This window comes from Haliotis cracherodii, unplaced genomic scaffold, assembly GCF_022045235.1.
Source record: "Haliotis cracherodii isolate W230 unplaced genomic scaffold, xgHalCrac1.p SCAF_8, whole genome shotgun sequence".
NCBI lineage: Eukaryota > Metazoa > Mollusca > Gastropoda > Lepetellida > Haliotidae > Haliotis > Haliotis cracherodii.
The window spans coordinates 20,388,908-20,409,873 of NW_027266341.1; the positions used below are offsets into that span (position 1 = coordinate 20,388,908).

At 42.8% G+C, this 20,966-nt stretch overlaps 1 protein-coding gene across 5 annotated transcripts in view; it reads right to left on the reverse strand.

The window, feature by feature from the left end:
- Positions 1 to 20,966, reverse strand: part of LOC139449351 (inverted formin-2-like) — a 134,554-nt gene that overhangs the window by 84,119 nt on the left and 29,469 nt on the right. The window contains exon 1 of one of the 5 annotated variants that reach the window (XM_071230680.1): positions 20,757 to 20,810. The exons of 2 other annotated variants lie outside the window; for them this stretch is intronic. The gene's annotated coding sequence lies outside the window, so the exon portion shown is untranslated. Of the gene's footprint in view, positions 1 to 399; positions 737 to 12,653; positions 12,697 to 20,756; positions 20,811 to 20,966 lie in introns of those variants that run through there. 2 more of the 5 variants (XM_071230681.1, XM_071230679.1) reach the window with 2 other exon arrangements.

The following is a 20,966-nucleotide window of genomic DNA, read 5'->3' on the forward strand; positions in this document are numbered from 1 at the left end:
TAGGGAGTAAAATAACATTCAGTCACTCAACATTCTGTCATGATCAAATACCAATTTTCGATAATTTACCAACAACGATATACACGCACATTGTGTGTCTACTAAACACTCAGCTCCATCTGACAAACTTGTTTTGACGAGTAATTATTTGAGAACGAGACCCTCAACGTTGTTATGAACATTTAGCATACACGCCCATGATGACAGATAGTAACACAACTGAGATCACGTTACAGGCGACGTCCTCCCGCTTACCAACGTCTACCCTCTCTGTTAGCAACGAGTCAGACAGCATTGGTGCACCCATATATGAAGGGCCACTAGCCAGAAATGAAAACAACTGCAAAAAATCAACAAGGACGGGAAGTTGAAAAAGTCACGAATTGTAAATATGCTTACCTGTATTGAGAGACAAAGTAAGTCCTAGATCCTGTGTCCAATGCCTGTGACACCACCCCTGGCTTATATATTCACGTGCACTGTGTCCCTAACACTATTTAAGAGGTAGAGAAGCGACGTTCCCCTCCCCGACATATATTCCGGTTCATACTCTCCTCGTGGGTGCAAACAAATTTTAAACCGTCTCAGTCCAGGCGATAAGCGTTGGAGAGTAGGACACGTGTGGACAAACCCGAAATGTTGCCGTCACACAACTGTCCGTTCACTACACTCGCCCCAGCATTTCCTCAATGAGTGTACGTATTGTCAATGAACTGAGTCAGTTTATCCATTGTATACTTCGGGCAGAGGAGAAGCTATGGATACATGTATGTCTGTCTGTCTGCATGAGTTATATCACAGCACTGCTATATACAGGGTCGGGGCCATAGGCAACATCGATCTGTGCACGATTCACTGGACTTACCCAGTATTCGGGGCATTTGAATCTGGGGCAAGGGGCTCGATGGGTGGTTGTGTATTCTGGTGAGTGAGTGTAGATCTGAGGGTGAACGTAGGCATAGTGTGGATCCACCCTGTTCAATATTATGTTCTTGGATCATTAATTATTGATAAGCGGGAGTGTTTGTTAAAATAGTTTCAACAGATTAGTTTCATGCGAGGTGTAGTAGCATATACATTCTCAACGGATGTCTTGCTTCAAAATAGCCACCTTCATCATAATTATTTTTATCATCATTATTATCATTATCGTTATTATTATCTGTAAAAGTTTATTATCCCTGTCAAAAGTTGAGTAGTATAATACAGAAATGTGTGAAGTGGTACGCGAATATCAGAGAGCAGGAAGTTAGTGAGGGTGGGGGTGTCAGGGTAGATTTTCTGTCCAGTGGGGACATAATTAAGGTGGGCTGTCTGGTCATATAGCTAGGCCCCACCCTCAAACATACACATACACAACGCCAAGGAGAGTACGTCGACATCAGAAGCAGGTTGACCATTTGCCCTTCCTCCGGAGTTTTGTAGCTGAGTGGACACGCGGGATGTGGAGTTGTGATCTACATGTTGATACAGGCTCATTGCATGCCACATTCAGCGCGAGGATAATAGGCGCCCTGTGCCCGTGGTTGGCTGGGATATATATAATATAGTGCCTATTATGCAGCCTGTCCTATAAGGGATGGAGTCAAGGATATAACCTCTCATCGTTTCCGTCCGGGGTCAGTAGTATTTAGCTATGACTGATGAGTCAGATGGAGACAGTCACATTCATCTCACTGGGCACGTCAGATATTACACGTGTCATAGATTGTACACCACAGGCGGGCCTTGAGAGCAGGGCATACATAATCCTTTCGTATACGGTCCCTCCATATACTACACGTGTATAACAGACTGTACCCAGTCTAGTTTCGTCCATGACAAAAAGACATATATAGACCCTTCCTGTACGTCTCCTCCATATACTACACATGTACTACAGACTGTACCAAGTCTAGTTTCGTCATTGACAGAAAGATATATATAGACCCTTCCTGTACGGTCCCTCCATATACTACACATGTACTACAGACTGTACCCAGTCTACTCTCGTCCTTGACAGCAGGACATAAATAGACCCTTCCTATACGCCCCGCCGCATTCCTGACAACACAGAGACATGTACAGGTGGAATGCACAGAGAAGATGTAAGGAATGAACGCAAGGTCACTCACTGCACACCTGGCATGGACAACGCATTCATTTTATCAGCCGGGAGGTGGGTGGTCGTCAAACACGTGGACATCGACACGTCATCAATTTGACGGAAATGTGCGATATGTTCAAATGTATGAGTATCTCGAACCCGGATATCTCGAAGTAATGCTTGATAACATCCCATCATTAGGACTAGACTCGGTCTCTTCTGAAAATATTTTTTGTGCTTTTAATTTATAAAAATCAGAGTTATCTTTCAATTTCCGTCTTTTGTGTGTTTGATATTCAATAGTTTTATTTCAAAAATAAATAGTTAGTCATTTCTATGTTTTCGGTTTCATGTACTGTCAGAAAAGGCATTATACCATATAAAGGTGACTGGTCCAGTCTTCTCGCATGCACCTATCTATGTTATTTCCTCGAACTACAAACTGCCATTATCTCGAATGTCTTTTGGTCACCCAACATCGACACAACTAGAGTGATCATATTTTTGTATACATGACCTCATAAATCATCAGATATAACAGTGACACAAGCTAGTCCAAGCGTACCCCGAGGTCAATACATACAATTTGAAGGAAAATTACTTTTTTCAAGGGGCTAAAATTATTAAATAACCCTCAATTCTTTTAATTTCAGAAGCTGCGAGTATATGCTAATAGAATTGAGAAGAAGATGAGTACAGGCTGATAGACTTGAGAATTGGTTGAGTATAGGCTGATAGAACTGAGAAGGGGATGAGTATAGGCTGATAGAACTGAGAAGGGGATGAGTATAGGCTGATAGAACTGAGTAGGGGTTGAGTATAGGCTGATCGAGCTGAGTAGGGGTTGAGTATAGGCTGATAGAACTGAGAAGGGGATGAGTATAGGCTGATAGAACTGAGTAGGGGTTGAGTATAGGCTGATAGAACTGAGTAGGGGTTGAGTATAGACCCATAGAACTGAGAAGGGGATGAGTAATAGGCTGCTTGGACTGACAGGGGATGAGTTGGACTGATAGAGCTGAGAAGGGGATGGGTATAGTATGATGGCATTGAGAATGGGTTGAGAATAAATTGATAAAGCTGAGAATGGGTTAGGTATAGGCTAAAAGAGCAGAATGGGTTGAGTACAGACTAATATAGCTGAGAATGGCTCGCGTATAGGCTGAAAAAACGGAAAATGGGTTGGGTATAGACTAACAGATCTTGGAATGGCTCGCGTATAGGCTGAAAGAACGGAAAATGGGTTGGGTATAGACTAACAGATCTTGGAATGGCTTGAGTATAGGCTGAAAGTACGGAAAATGGGTTGGGTATAGACTAACAGATCTTGGAATGGCTTGAGTATAGGCTGAGAGAACAGAAAGGGTTGAGCAAAGAGCTGATGGAGGGAGGGAATGGAAGGAGGTGATTGTTTGATATATATACTCCGGGGTGCTTAAATCGTGAAAGCTGAGGTCAAGGTCAACTCCAAACCATCGTCGATGACCCTTTCACATTTTATGAGAGGTGTGAACACTATAAAATCGCCGGAGTAGACAACACAGATAATATAACACTCAGATGGCACTCGCCTTCCGGGTACTTCTCGAGGAGACATTTATGTCAGTTTCGATTGAGATCCTAAAACGGTCAGTGTCTTGTCTACACTTAAAGGGGCACAGGGCTTGGACAAATTAGCGGTCCCGGCAAAGTAGATTAAAATCCGTCAAACACTTGCAGTTAATGATGAGCATAATTACATAGAGAAAGTCTCAATTTGTCACATGGAGTAATGACAAAGAATAGACCTAGCTCGGGTTCTCGACTGTTGAGCATATCCAACCTTCAATTTCAACATCAACCGACTTGTGGATATATATATACACGAACGTTATATGGACTGTCAGTATGTCCCGCTGTCCTCATATATAAACAAGCAGCGATTACTAGTCGACGTCTCAGGACTATCGGGGCTGGGATTGTTATCGAAAAAATGGGAATCGAACCCAGGTCTTCGGCGAGACGAGCGAACGCTTTAACCACTAGGCCACCCCACTGCCCCTGCATCACGTGTTAACAACGTCACCGAGATATTAGAATTACATGAGGAAATATACTCCCGGGCAAACGAAAGAATACACCCATGTTTGATGGTGGCTAAGAATGTTATAAACAAGTAATGGTTATTCAATCTCAATATATTTGATATGGGTATCATAGTGTTTGGGACCTTCAGTTTGCAGAGTTTTGTCAACTCTTTTCATAACGTTGTAGTCCAAATCAAATCCAATTTTCAAGTGTATGCTTTCTTTTTCCCGGGCCTGCATACCATCCGAACGTTGCACCATATCACCCTAACTAAAGAGAGAGCGGCGCCTGGACTCTTGATCTCATCTACGCACAGCATACAAGAAACCAGTCTAGTTGTCAGCTGCCCGTAAAATGTCAACGAGAGACTCTGCATAACTGCGCTTGCTATCACTGATTAAAGTGCACAATGTCATGACGTTTATTGGGTTTCCTTGTCAGGTCAAAATACGGCGCTGTCATTGGAATTGGTAAAGTTTCGAAATTAAGAATAACTTGACTTGACTCGAACCTTTTTCCGAATCGTACAGTGAACTATGTACAGTGTTTAGTGCTTGTATTTGCATCGTGTGCCTTACTCTTCTTAGGCCGGTATAAATTATTTATTGATAAAAACTCGTGGAAGTAACCTACTTTATATTCACTGAACATGATGACTGAAACGATTATTTCGGTCCTGATAACTTGAAACTGTCTGGCATAATCAGGTCACATGGTATAATATGAGGCGAGGTTTTGAGTGAGTGAGTGTGATTTTACGCCGCTTCTAGCACTATTCCAGCAATGTCGCGGCGGGGGATACCAGAAATGTGCTTCACACATTGTACCCGTGTAGGGAATCGAACCCGGGTCTTCGGCGTGACGAGCGAACGCTTTAACCGCTAGGCTACCCGACCGCCCCGAAGAGGTTTTGAGAGAGACATCGAGTCAGGTGAATCATGTCATTCATTTATACTGTGCTACTGATAAATCATTCAGCAATGCAAACAGTTCAAATAACACAGCCCAGTGAACTAGAACTAGACAAGACTAGACACGATACGATGAAGGCTTAGCGGTGTGATGCCCTACTGATGAGACATTGTACGCAATGGCCAATTCATATAGATAGTGTTCATTTAACACGTCTACATCTACCACGTCAGAAGAATCAACCGACTCGGGACCACTGAAAAACTCATCAAAAAGAACGGCTGCAGAAGGGCTCCTTGTCTTACACCAATTGCAAACTCCGGAAAGCCATTTCAGAGAAGATCGAATCAGGGTACTGGCTGTTATAGGTCTTGTTTTAAAATTGATGACTTTAAACGAGCGAATGGTCCGCTGCCTTGACTTTAAAGAAACAAGTGTCAATTTAATCTACAAACCACAGAACAGGGACCCAAAATCAATCGTTTCCCACGAACAAGTCCCACGAGATGTAAAAACATCAAAGTACGTCATTGATGGGATACAAAATGAGCCATGATGGCATAATAAAGCGTAGCACCTCGGTCTCAATGAGGCGAGAAACTTCCTGACGTTGTAGAAACCCTGATGTCGGGTCGGAATGATGATATATCTCAATAATAATGTAGTTAAAATGAACAAGCAAATTTTTTAGCATTGCTTTTATCAGGGAAACTATATAAAGACTTTATATTCTCCATGCTTATTATACAGTATGTGCTGGAGGACACACCGGACTAAAGGACAGGTTGAATAGCACAGTGGTGTGATGCTTCGGTTGTCCTGTGTTCGATTCCTGTGTGGACCCCGTTTGTAACACCTGTATGGGTATTTCCGAATTTACAGTCCTGTTTTGGAGGCCTTGTGGTGTGAAGCGATTAGCTGTGCAGTGTTGCGTCCTTTGGTCGTTATAATCCGTCTGTCGTTGGTTTGACCAAACCATACTCAAGCTGGTATGTTTCATCAAAGTGGTAAACATATTGTTCAAAGAGGTAAACGCCCTCCATACATTCCACCTGTCACTATCCAGTGAGTCGAGTTGCCTTAGACGGTGGGTGACTGAGTGACTGAGTGTGTTCAGCGCCGTTTTAACTATATTGCCAGTTATATGACGGCGTGTCAGCTAAATGTGGGAGAAAAGACAGAAGTGATGCAGGTATCAGACGTTTACCTCTTTTATGAAACCCTAGAGCACGGGTATGGTACTGGCAAACCTAGAACACAAAATCGGGGCGAACGGGGATTCGAATCCACAATCGTAGGTTTCTGGCGTAGACAAGGGGCGCAACTCTGCACAGCGAATTGCCCACTCTAAATCAGGACAATGATAATCCACACACAAAAATATGTTATGCTTAAACATAAACACACAAGATTGAGTGTTTGTTTGTTTGTTTGTTTGTTAAACGTCGCACTCAATGGTCCAGCTATATGACGTCGGTCTGTATAATCGAGACTGGGCCAGACACACCAGTGACTGACATCATGAGCATCGATCTAGCCAATTGGGATACGATGACATGCATGAACCAAGTCAGCGAGCCTGACAACCGATCCCGTTAGTCGCCTCTTATGCCTCAGCATGGCTTGCTGAAGAGCAATTCTAAACCGGATTTTCACGTGTTGAGAGAGTGAGTTTAGTTATGGCCACTTTGTGACAAAGTTTCAGGCATATGACTGCGTGTGTACACTCCTTACGTTTCCTGCACGCCTAAGGGACGTAACTCTGCACGACTGATTGCGAACAAACCGATCCCACAAAGCCAAGAAGATCTAGCATTGTGCGAGGACAAAGCGATGCATGCCGGTTACAAGGCGATAAGAAGCGAGATTCTGATGTCAGCCAAGTGCAACCGGAACCTTCATGGCATACATAATTAAACACTTGTCGACCCGCAGGAATGTGACACAGTGCTGATCTGATGTTATTGTGTTAAGCTCAGTGGTGTACGTGTGACTGGTTACATACCAAGTAGTTAAATACTATATTCATATGGAAATATGAAATAAACTTCATATGACTACATTATAGTAAAGTGGTCGGGAGGGATCGTTTATTATAATTAGTGAGTGAGTGAGGTTTTTTTCACGCCGCTTTTAACAGTATTCCAGTTATATCACGGCGTGTCAGCTTAATGTGGGAGGAAAGCCCGAAGTGATGCAGGTCTCAGACGTTTACCACTTCGGTGAAACCCACGAGCACGGGTATGGTGCTGACAAACCTAGAAACATAATCGGGGCGAACCTGGATTCGAACCCACAACTATAGGTTTCTGGCGTGCCTGAGGGACACAACTCTGCACAGCGAATCGCGGCGCCTTAGACCACTGGGCCACCCGTGCCCCCTTATTATAATTAAGACGTAAGTGAGGTGTCAGTATTTCTTGGATCATTATTTATTTACTGGGGACAAAACCATTTCCATAATCGTGAGAAATCTCTGCTCAAAGCTGAGTATTCTGACGTATACAAAGAAGAAATATCTGCTAAAAGCAGATTTCGTTGTACAATTCCGATCTATACTCAGAAGAAATATCTGCTAAATGCAGTCCGTTCTACGATTCCGATCTATACTCAGAAGAAATATCTGCTAAATGCAGTCCGTTCTACGATTCCGATCTATACTCAGAAGAAATATCTGCTAAATGCAGTCCGTTCTACGATTCCGATCTATACTCAGAAGAAATATCTGCTAAATGCAGTCCGTTCTACGATTCCGATCTATACTCAGAAGAAATATCTGCTAAATGCAGTCCGTTCTACGATTCCGATGTATACTCAGAAGAAATATCTGCTAAATGCAGTCCGTTCTACGATTCCGATCTATACTCAGAAGAAATATCTGCTAAATGCAGTCCGTTCTACGATTCCGATCTATACTCAGAAGAAATATCTGCTAAATGCAGTCCGTTCTACGATTCCGATCTATACTCAGAAGAAATATCTGCTAAATGCAGTCCGTTCTACGATTCCGATCTATACTCAGAAGAAATATCTGCTAAATGCAGTCCGTTCTACGATTCCGATGTATACTCAGAAGAAATATCTGCTAAATGCAGTCCGTTCTACGATTCCGATGTATACTCAGAAGAAATATCTGCTAAATGCAGTCCGTTCTACGATTCCGATCTATACTCAGAAGAAATATCTGCTAAATGCAGTCCGTTCTACGATTCCGATCTATACTCAGAAGAAATATCTGCTAAATGCAGTCCGTTCTACGATTCCGATGTATACTCAGAAGAAATATCTGCTAAATGCAGGCCGTTCTACGATTCCGATCTATACTCAGAAGAAATATCTGCTAAATGCAGTCCGTTCTACGATTCCGATGTATACTCAGAAGAAATATCTGCTAAATGCAGTCCGTTCTACGATTCCGATGTATACTCAGAAGAAATATCTGCTAAATGCAGTCCGTTCTACGATTCCGATGTATACTCAGAAGAAATATCTGCTAAATGCAGTCCGTTCTACGATTCCGATGTATACACAGTAAAACGATATTCTAGGATACGTGTGGTATTCCTGAATAAACTTCATGCCCAGACTAACTAACTGCTGGAATTAGAAATAAAAAGTCAGTGTAGCTATTGATTTCTACCGTATAAGGTAGAGTGAGCAGCGAAGACCAACACAATCTCAAACCCACTGAGATTCCCTCCCGTACATACAACGGTTTTTGCGTCACGCGACCAATACTTTACAACGAAACGAAACATTTGGGGGACGGTAGGCCCAGTGGACAATCTCATTAAAATCATATGTTAGTTCTCGATACTGCTATGTTTAGCGGTAGCGAGCACGTAGATCTGATTTTAATGAGATTGGCTCAGTGGGCGTAGGCACCGCAATTCACTGTGCAGAGTTGCGTCCCTTAGTCGCGCCACAGTAACTCTCAGGGCCCCGTTCCACAAAGCCATCGTACCGCTTCGACTGTCGTACGTCTACGTTAAAGTATGGGAGTTACGATTATCTTAGCGCTATATTCACTTTGTGAAACGGGCGATCTGGTTTGTCAGCACCATACGCGTCATAATGGTGAGAGTTTATGGCCTGTGTCACTTTAATCTGACACGCCGTGATATAATTGGAATATTTTTCTTTACCCACTTTGAACACAACTCTCGCTTGGCGTCATTTATAATGTTAGAAGAGCCTTGTTTTACTATCGCTCTCTCACTAAAACTAAATATTGAAATGGAAATATTTAATTTGACGTAAAATCGCAAAAACCTTGGCGTTATTTATATGGTTACACGATTGTTCCTTCAAGAGCCATGTTTTACTATCGCGTAACCTTAAATCAATCCCCAAGAGGGTTGTAGTGCTCCCGTTTCCCTCTGACTGTAAATGGGCCGAGAGATATTCCCGTCTTCATGAGGAATAGGGCACAAAGGCTTTCAAAAGTATCACCAGGAACATGGCGAAAATATGGTCTAATCACATTTCCATGCCGGGACAAACTAACTAAGCAATGAAATCCCAATTAATTATAGCGAACCAGCCTTCTAATATAACGAGGATAAATACCGATGTGGTCCCGTATCAGTATTTACACAACAGAGAGTGAGTAACAGCTATTGATCTGGAGATGGATCATCAGTACCCTGGGGGATGGCCTACTAGAGCAGGGCATGGTTTGAGGTTCACGTGGGGCTGACGGGGTGGTCACATGGTGTTCTAGTTGGTCACATCCTGCGACACGATGTATTCCGTTGTTAGGAAATGCAGCATTGTGAATTCAATGAGAGTCATTTAGGCAGAATATATTTAAAGTATCTGGAGTCACAGTCCCGCAAATGTCTACCAGAGCCAGGAACAGAAACACACGGACAAAATTGTTCTGGTATCTGTAGAGCCCCGTGAAGATCCGGTTTAGAATTGGTCTTCAGCAACCAATGCTTGTCGTGTGGTAAGAGGCGGGTGGTCAGGCTCGCTGACCTGGTTGATGCATGGCGTCGTATCCCATTTGCGTGGATTTATACTCTTGACGTAGATCACTGGATTGTCTGGTACAGACTCGATTATTTACAGACTACAGTGATATAACTGAAATATTGCTGAGAGCAACGTTTAAGAACAAACAAACAAACAAACTTCATACATTAGACTCTTCGTCAAGAAAACACATCAAGACCTTTTTCATTAAATTCTTTTTCTCAAAATTGGTTCAAGCAGGCTGAGGTAGGATTCATCTGGATGACGTTTCCAAAGACGTGGCAAGAGCACGGAAGGCCACAGTCACTACGCTGTCTGTATATTGAAACCATTAGGAGCGAGTGAGTGAGCGAGTATGGTTTTACGCCGCTTTTAGCAATATTCCAGCAACATCACGGCGGGGGACACCAGTAATGGGCTTCACACATTGTACCCATTTCGGGAATCGAAATTGGTCTTCGGCGTGACGAGCGAACGCTTTAACCACTAGGCTACCCGACCGCCCCGAAACCATTAAGACCCAAGTACCCGTGTTACAGACATACGACTGCCGTAGTGTTGTTGTCATTAGTGAAACGGGGCCTTAGTGTAACGGAAGCGCTGGGTATATTACACGGGTCGGTTAGCCATGAATTATCAAATTGGTTGTCATATATAAAGATATCTACACTGACAAACCAGAAAAAACTGTTTTCTCACAATAAATATGAAGTGTTTAATATATTTAACACAGATTCGTCAAATGTTTGATTCCACCATACATAATTATTTTACCAATGAATAATTTCACAAATGAGTGGGAATGGCTTTATGAGGCATTATGTTTTGTTTCTTTTGTTGTTGTTTTACATCAAGGTCGCATCATTCCAGCTACATCAGGGACGCCTGTAAATAGTCGTGTCTAGGCCAGGTAAACTCGTCGCCAATCGTGATTAAGGTCCAAAGCCGGAGGTACGACGAGTGTAGATGAGCTGAATGGTTTAGCGTGGCGTTCAAAATAATTTCACTTATATAGCGACGTGTGTGTATGCCGTCATGCCGCAGTTTAGCGTGGACATCCAACTCAGACACAGTATACTCACCCCGTAAGGCCAGTCCTTGTTTGTTTTTTTCCGTAATGCCGAACAACAGGCAGGGTAACAACAAGTATATGTTTAACGTGTTTAAGTACGAAATGTTCAGGGGATGGAACCTCCGATCTTCCGCTCTGAGTGAGAGTGAGTGAGTGAGTTTGGTTTTACGCCGCTTTTAGCACTATTCTAGCAATATCACGGCGGGGGACACCAGAAATGGGCTTCACACATTGTAACCCATGTCGGGATTCGAACCCAGGTCTTCGGCGTGACGAGCGAACGCTTTAACCACTAGGCTACCCGACCGCTCCTTCCGCTCTACTGGCAGACGCTCTATCCACTACACTATGGAGGGGGTGGGGTCGGTGTTTTGAGGAAGCACAATAAACAGTCACGTAGATAGACGAACCAACCCCATTTTAGTCGCCGACCAGGGAATACTTGGGACTTTTGTGACCCGAATGTCACACAAGGTGACGCATTATGGAGCAGGGCTAGTCCGGCAATATCGCGGCGGAACACCGAGAGTTGTTCTCATATACGATATATATCCAAATTTCAACACTGAAATCCTCCGAAAGGTAAATAGAAATGACCCACCTACACATACAAGGAACAGTATCAAAGAACAAAGAGACGTGTCAAATTTAATAAAAACAAATGTTATGATTTCAAGGGCGGAAAAGGTCAAAACATTTTTCGAATTTCGGTCGACTAAGAATGATAGTTTTGGTACGGGAACACTCCGGTTGTAGGTCACAGAAATATTGCTAACTCACCAATAAACACTCAAGCCCTTCCCAGAGCCAGTGTCAGTACATCTGTACTGATATCTTATTTCGCTGATGAATTAATGTTAATAATCCACGACCAGTGAATACCGGATCACGTCTCACTAGTTCCTCCTGGGCAGATCGACCATTTCTGGTAGTCTCTGTCGTAATATTTATGGAATGGCGGCGTAAAACTCAACTCAACTCACATCAGACAGGCGGATGTACGAAACGACACATAACTCATTTTCTTGTTGAGTAATATTGCTGTCTAAAACAGATAGGATCCAAGGGAACGCTTGGATCTAATATGAAAGCAGATCAATCCCCAGTGTGGTTCTCTATTTATTCTAGGGGAGGAATGATGACAGAAAGTCACATTGTGATCATGGCGTACTGCCACAACGAGACGTTCCTTGAAGTTAGGACGTCTCTTGAGATTAGTCCTTGACTTGATGCATTACTTAACGGTAGTTGCTAACCTTGCAGACACCGGTCTGCGATCACGAGTCCTATAGATTCATCTGAGAACGTGATGGAAATATTAACTTTGGTTCACCTTAGTTATTACCAAGGGGGGAACGTTTTGTTATATTTTGTAGCGAAAGGGTTCTAAAATTGTCTATTGCACAAGTGTGATGATGTACTGCGGTGAAAGATCCCTTGAGATTCGGAATGATTAGTACCGTTGGGTACCTAACCGTCAAAACACCTATTCCATTAGATATAGGTAGTTTAGCAAAACCATAAGGACGAAAAATTTACCTCGACTGGAATCTCCGAACAGCGATTTTCGACCAGTCCGTGTAGCGGTCAATGTGGAGCGAGTGTCACTACACTGCTAAGAGCTTGGCCATTATGTCGTCGGTTACTTTAGCGACTGGGCACTGTCTTTATATCCTTTCTGTGCCTTCAGGACATGTAATTCCAGATTTATAAGATGAAAAGCTGTAATGCTCAGCAGTCTCGACGCTATGTTAGACAGAGAGCCACGCTGTTGGAGACACCGCCCGACTCTGCAACTATCGACCAGTCGCGGAGTCTGGGAGCAGACGACACTCAAAAGCTACGTGCGCATTAATACATGTTGAGCTAGAAACCTACACTTCGACAAACATTTCCAACTGCAACATTTAACAATAGTAAATATTGTCATTGTCTGGATATCTATCGAAAAATGACAAAGGTTTATTGTAGTCGCTATGGAACTATTTCGTCTGTGTCATCTCTACAAATATAATGTTACTTGTATAGCAGACGACCCATTATCGGGGTACCCCAGATTAGCTGTAAATAAGAGCCAGAGGAGGTGGTGAGTGAGTGAGTGATTGTTGTTTTCGCCGAGTCAGCAATATTCCATGTATCAGTGACAGGGGAGCTTCTGCTGCTAAAAGAGTCAGCATAATTGTTTCCTGGAAACGGTGGAGCGAGCTGGTAAATATTTAATATCTATCAGATTTTTTTATTCCCGGGTACTTCAGTTATACATTCTTCATGTGCCATATACTGCTAATCACGCATACTACTCAAAAGAAGTTAAAGAACACCCGATTTTTTCAGATGACAGTAGTTAATCTGTCATGGCCATATATATGAAGCATATCCAGGTGTGTCACAATAACATGTTCATGTCTACCAAGCTTCATCAAACTGACACGTGTGTATTGCGTATTTCAGACATCATTCGACGTCATTCTAATTGTGAATAAGTAACACGTACAACTGCTCAAAAGTTAATACCTCATGTCTGCGTAATTGTTAGCGAAACTTTTGAGATTCAACAGCGGTAATTCCGCAAACTTTCCGATTTATTTCCGCAAACTTACTGCGTTAATTCCGCAAGCGAACCGTGTCAAATCTGCGGTGGGATTTCGAATAGAGTGAGCATGGTTTGACCCCGCTTTTAGCAATATTCAAGCACTATCACGGAGGGTGACACCAGAAATGGGTTTCACACATTGTACCCATGTAGAGAATCGAACCCGGGTCTTTGGCGTGACGAGCGAACGCTTTAACCATTAGGCTACCCGACCGCCCCTGCGATTTCGGAACTGAAACGAGATAGGTGTGAGTGCGTGCGTGCGTGCGTGCGTGTGTGCGTTTACACAGAGTGGAGCGCGTTAAGTACTTCGAATACACTAAATCATGCACAGTTTCAAGGAAAACAATATCCAAGCAACATGGCTGCACGGGTATCCGAGATGCCCAATCAAAACACAGCTGACAAGTGAATCTGTCACTCCGTCACCACTCACACTGAGTACTCGAGATGCTAGTGCCAATCAGCTCCTACTTCTCGTAAATCCCATACAGATACAAGTAAACAGGTATTGAGTGAGTGAAAAGAACTGTGTTAATGTAACAGTCCCCTCGATTATTCCCGAGTAGATTGGACAGAGAGATTTAGTCTGCATTAGATCGTTATTTAGGATGATAGACATTATTAATCAGAAGAAATACCCTTGCTAATCCTGACGGTACCAGTCTCAGGGAAGTCTCCCGGGTATTGAGTTCCAACAGTAAACGGGCTACCGTATTAACGGGTTTTCTGGATTATCGGGGTCTTCGGATTAACGCGATTTCCGGGTTAACTGTTTTTTTCTGGATTAGAGGGGTTTCCGGGTTAACGAGGTTTCTGATTAATTGGGTTTCCGGATTAAAGGGGTTTCACAGTACAAATAGAAAGATGTTGCAAAGCAACTCTGAGACATGGTATTTTGTCCTCTCTCTCATTGTTTCCTTGTAATCCGGGCAATCAATTTATCTGTTAGTATCAGGTTAAATATTGCAACATTGGAGTTTTAAAGACTTGAATCAAACTTGCTAGGACTGCTGATTTGCCTGAAAGTAGCTCCCCTTTAACCGCGATGACGGGAGTATAAACGAATAAACTGCCAACATATATAAAAAGTCATAATACAAAACCTGTATGATGTTAGGCGAGTTTATAGTTTGCATGAAATAACGGCGTTTAACCAGGAAAACAATCATTCACTTGTTTCACAACTCTCCACAATATCTTTGTCAACTCGACACGGAACTGGCTGCCACTGAATGGGGCATTCAGATGATGTTTTGACTTCATGCACCACAACAATGCGTACTTGTGAAACATGTAGGAAATGCGAGTGAATTGTGTTCTAAAGCTATAGCTGAGAATAGCCGATGGGGAAGGTTTCAGCTGGGACAATTACAAGTTAGACTCACATGACCATTGTTGGGAGTGGAGTGGAGTGGGAAAACCTTTCAGGAACATTCGTCACCACTCGACCCTTTCCGTCGCTATTCGGCTTGGGCTGGAATAACACGAGTTGGTCACGAATGCTTTCAGGAAGTGAACCGTGTTCGTGATATACTGGATAATAGTAACCACGACCAACACAGCGTGACGACGTTAGGCCTTTTTCGAATGTTAGGTCAACAATGTATTTTTCCAAACCAGTTGTCGCATTAAAAATATAGATAAAGAGCACACAGCGACCGGACCCGGGTGATATCTCGGGTTGCCATGACGATGTCAGGGCAAGGGTTCATATCAGTAATGGATGGTTCGTAACGCTTGGTACAATGGTTTCTCAATATGATGCTATTACTGCCTAATTTGATCATATTAAAAGCATGTTTCTCGTTACGAACAGTTGGTGAGTATTAGTGAGTGATAAGGTTTGAAGAACTTGTATTTATTCATTTTTATTTATTTTTAGATGCATGACACTAGTAGATAAGATATAAAAGTAATATTCTAATGACTTATTTCCATCAAGTTTTGGGAGGATTTCCATCAATTGTTGGGAGTAGTGTTTGACATTTTGGTGATAACGGTAAGGTGGTCCTTAATGGTTCATCTTCTCAAGACCCTCCTCTTATAAGGAAAAAAAGAACCAATTCCTCTGTAACAGTGTCGCCAATCTACCCATGTGTCCCGTTATACAGCTTTGAGTATGAACTTGCACTTCGCTGGATGGAAAAACATACTTTTGTGATTTAGTTTCTTATTTGTGAATTCGAAAACCGTCACTTAGTTAAAAAAATCTTCTTCTTTTTTATTTTTCACCTTCGCTACCGTCGCCCTAATTACGAAACTGTCACTAAGTGAAACAATTTTTTCACCTTCACCTTCGCCCACCTAATCACGAAACTGTTACAAAGTGAAATATTTCTCTTCTTTGTTTCCCCTTCACTATCGCCGCCCTATTGACGAAACTGTCACTAAGTGAAACAAGTCTTTTCTTAGTTTCCCCTTCACTATCGCCGCCCTATTGACGAAACTGTTACTAAGTGAAACAAGTCTATTCTTAGTTTCCCCTTCACTATCGCCGCCCTATTGACGAAACTGTCACTAAGTGAAACAAGTCTTTTCTTAGTTTCCCCTTCACTATCGCCGCCCTATTGACGAAACTGTCACTAAGTGAAACAAGTCTTTTCTTAGTTTCCCCTTCACTATCGCCGCCCTATTGACGAAACTGTCACTAAGTGAAACAAGTCTTTTCTTAGTTTCCCCTTCACTATCGCCGCCCTATTGACGAAACTGTTACTAAGTGAAACAAGTCTGTTCTAATTACGAAACTGGCATGAAAAAAATAATGGATGATAAGAAATTAGAATCACGATCTTTTACTTTTGACATACATGTTCATGATGTACAGTGAAACCTCATTAATCTGAACACGGTTATTCCGGAAACCCCACCTTCCAGGTAATACTGCATCGAACCATACGCGCCGACTATATATGATTCGTTAATCCGGAAATTTGCTAACCCGGACCGTTTCAGCGGGAACGGTACAGTCCGGATTAACGAGGTTTCACTGTATACAAATATTACCTCATCATTATCAGCCATTGTATCCTAGACCAGGTACGCTCTACAGCTTCAGTGCCAATGTTGCCCGCACAGCTACATGGGAGTAATAACACGGACTTAGTCCACTGATATACTGTATGCACGCGACACTATCAGCGACACACCTGGACAGGTGGAGGATCATCGGGTTTCGAGAAAGCTGTGATTTTCGATAATGCAGAATCACAGCTGGCGCTGACAAGGCTTAGGTTACAGCAAATGTATTATTTGTACGTGGGAATAGTTTTAAAATAGAAAATTATTACCAAGAAAATAATACGATTAGAAATTAATTACTACCTTTAGATATTTAATTAACAACATTTCGGAAAATGTTAGGGGCAAAAGCAAATTCTCTTCTCATGTTAAATAAATGGAAAACATACCTAAATCATGGCTTACCTTACAATAATGTCCATACAAAATTAAAGAATAATAGTAGGTTTCTGATTAAACATTTTTCGTTTTGTCGGCAAAGTGTCATACACATTTTGAAACACCAAAACCATACCATGGATTTATAACTGTTCCTTCCTCTGCTTCTTTGACATTTGTCAAATGAGATCAATGTCAAACGTATGTATAAATACACATGTAAGTTATTTGAAGGCCATATGAAAATAAGGAATTTGTTCATTCGTTTTTTGTTTAACACCACACTCAGCAATATTCCAGCTATATGACGGAGGTCTTTAAATACTCAAGTCTGGACCAGACGGCCAGTGTTTGACATCATGGGCATCGTTCTATGCAATTTGGATACGATAACATGCATGAACCAAGTCAGCGAACCTGACCACCCGATCCCGTTAGTCGCCTCTTACGACAACCATGGGTTTCTGAAGACTTATTCTAGCCCGGATCTGCAAGGGTGAACAAAAATAAAGAATGGGTGGTGTTAAACTGAAGGTGTATATGCCTAGCACGCCGAATGAAGATCCATTTCGATTGGTCACATGGGTACAATATGTGAAGCCCATTTCCGGTGAGAGCGGAAGGTCGTTGGTTCGATCCCTGTCCGCGTCATACCAAAACACGTCTGAAGATGGTTCTTGTTGTTTCCCTGCCTGTCGCTCGGTATTAAAAGCTAAAAAAAGGACTGTTCGGCTCTCAGTCAGTATACTGTGTCTGCGTGGGTGTTCTGGTTAAACTGTGGTATGGTACCTCAGTGGGATAGCTCTATAAAACAGCATCTGTCTGGACTAATACAAGCGGACAAGGAGACCTACACACACGTTCATGCACGTCGTTATGCAAGTGAAATAATCTTGAAAGCGATGTGTGTGTGTTTGTGTTTATATATATATATGTACCAGTATATAGAGGTAGCGTTAGTTCCTACTATTATTATTGACCGCCTCCGTGGTCTAGTGGTAGAGCGTCAGCCCGGAGAGCGGGAGGTCCAGGGTTAGATCCCCGGCCGCGTCATACCAAAAGACGTTAAAAGATGGTACTTGTTGTTACCCTGTCTGGCGCCCGGCATTAAGGGGCTAAAACAAGGACTGGTCGGCTCGGAGTCATTATACTGTGTCTGAGTGGGGTATTCATGCTAAACTGCGGCATGGTATCTCAGTGGGCTAGCACTATAAATCGGCATCCATCCGGCCTAGTACACACACACACACACACACACACACACACACACACACACACACACACACACACACACACACACACACACACACACACACACACACGTCGCTATATAAGTGCAATCATCTTGGGCGCGACGTTAAACCGTATAGCGGGATAACGGCCAGCTGGCAAACCTACAGGGAGGATATAGATATATAGATTAAAAAATGATTTGTTTTCGGGACCAAAAGTTGATATATTGCTGTTTTATTGTTAAGGACAACTGCAGTACTACAACAACAACAACAACAACAACAACAACAACAACACGTCACAACAGTGTAGCTGGTGTCTTTGTGGTGAGGCTGCTGTTATTGAGCTCCAGTGCACAATGGTTTGCAAATTGCGCATGCCTGGGGCCACGCTCCGGGTACAAAGTCATTTGCTGCCATTGTACCACTCATCACTGCATCCCAGGCATCTGTAGCCACATTCCCACAGAGTGCAGGACAAATGGATTCTCTTTTTTTCTCCCATGAAGCAACGTGCTTTCGCCATTCCTACAATTTCAGAGAGTCGTTGGGGCACGCCGCCGCTTTGAACAGCATTTCTGAATCTGTTTGACTACGTGTGCCAGCCAAATATTGGATGAAAGTCCAAAGTGAAGCAGATGTGTACCATTTTCGTGAAACCAACGGGCATAAATACGGTGTTGACAGCCAAGTAAGCGATTCCAGGATCCAAACACACGTAGCTCCGCGAGCATTAAACCACTCGGCCACCAGTTTGTCGTTAGGAATGTAGGCTAAAGCAAACACCTGGCGCATGCGTAGACGTGAAATACATCGGTGAAACCGACCAGCACAATATGATCAGTACATGGAAAATTCTTGGATTCGAACGCTTGACCAGTGAATCCTTACACGGGTAGGGGACGTAACTCTGTATGGCGTATCTCACGGCCTTTGAGTGAGTGAGTATTGCTTTACGCCTCTTTAACAAATATTCCAGCAATATATCAAGGCGGAAGACACCAGAAATGCGCTTCACTCATAGAACCCATGTTGGGAATCGAACCCGGGTCTTCGGCGTGAAGAGCGAACGCTTTAACCATTAGGCTAACCAATCATCCATACGCCCTTTGACCACAAGGCCGCAATGTCAGGGGGGCTGTACAGCTGATACACATTATTATTCCATGGCTGTTGTTCTTAAACAGACAAATTCGTAGTTGTAGCAGAACTGGTGATCAGACAAAAATGCGCTGACGCAACTTGTCACGTTCAATTAAGTGCTTCATTTATCAACAGCTTCACAAGTGTAAAGAAAAGATGCCGGTTCATTAATCAGCGGTCTTATGTCCGGACTAATAAGTACAGGTCGGTCTCCTACTTCGAGGGAAATGGAATCAAACCTTTCCTGAATGGGATCGAGGTGACTCATTTATCACTGGCGTTCCCTTAAGTTGTCCTCAAATCCGCAAAGAGCGAATTAGAAACAGTAGCACTGGACTGACATTCAGTCCCCGAAATTAAGTTATCGTATTTAAAAATATAAACAAAATAAAAGCTAAAATCCAAATGGAGCCCAGAACAATGCTTAATTTAAGGAGCTGAGGCAATCTAGACTTGACAAATTATTCTAGACTTGAGTTGGACTTACTTTTTAGTTTCTTCTAGTGACTGGGTGACTATAGTACCACTTGCATCCTCGATTATCCAGAGTATTATATATACATCATAATAGAATGGAGGTAAGATACGTTGGAACTTGTTCGTTATATGCCAGGGTGCCGTTGTACGAAGCGACATTAACGCTAAGGTGGTCGTATCTCCCATATCTTAACATAGACGACAGTCGTAGCGCTAAGGTTGTTTTGTACAACGGCACCCTGATTCGTAATTTTCGTATACAAAACAACGTTTATTAGATATTAACTGCATTAAATGCAAAACCAACTTGGAGCAGTCTCCTCACCTCAATGCCATTAAAATACCAACTCTGCAGCCTTAGGTTTGGTTTTAACACAGAAAACCCATCCTTTCACTAATCCCGCGTTGATTCCAGATTAGAATAGGTCCAAACAATATTCCAGATATATTACTGTAAGTAATCGAGTTTGGACCAGACAATCCAGTGATTGACATTGTGAGCAACGATCAACGTCGTCGGAGCACCATGACATGCAATCAACCAAGTCACCGAGCCTGACCATCGGATCCGTTTGGTCGCCTCTTACGACCAGCATGGGTTGCTGGGGATCTATTCTAACCCGGTCGATTTGAGTAGGTACATATTGTAATACGTCGTACCTTATCAGATCAGTACTTAAAGTAAACAATTGCTAAAAATACCCTGGAAGACTATTCTCAAGTAATTCACAGCCAGTTACATGCAATCGGTAGATCCTTCAAACGTACCATCAATAAAGATGTCAATCTATAATTTACCTCTTCTAAGTCTTCATCCAAAAAGTGATCGTTTCACCTTGACCCCTCACATCCATCACACCCACGATCCAGGCCAATATCCGCCGATTAGCCACTCTGACAGTGTATCCTTCCGCAGTGTGGCGGTAATCAGGCGCATAGATAGTCCCACAGACTAATGGGTTGAGAGCGTCAGTGTCAACGGTTATGGGGAAGCGTTATCATGGAGGC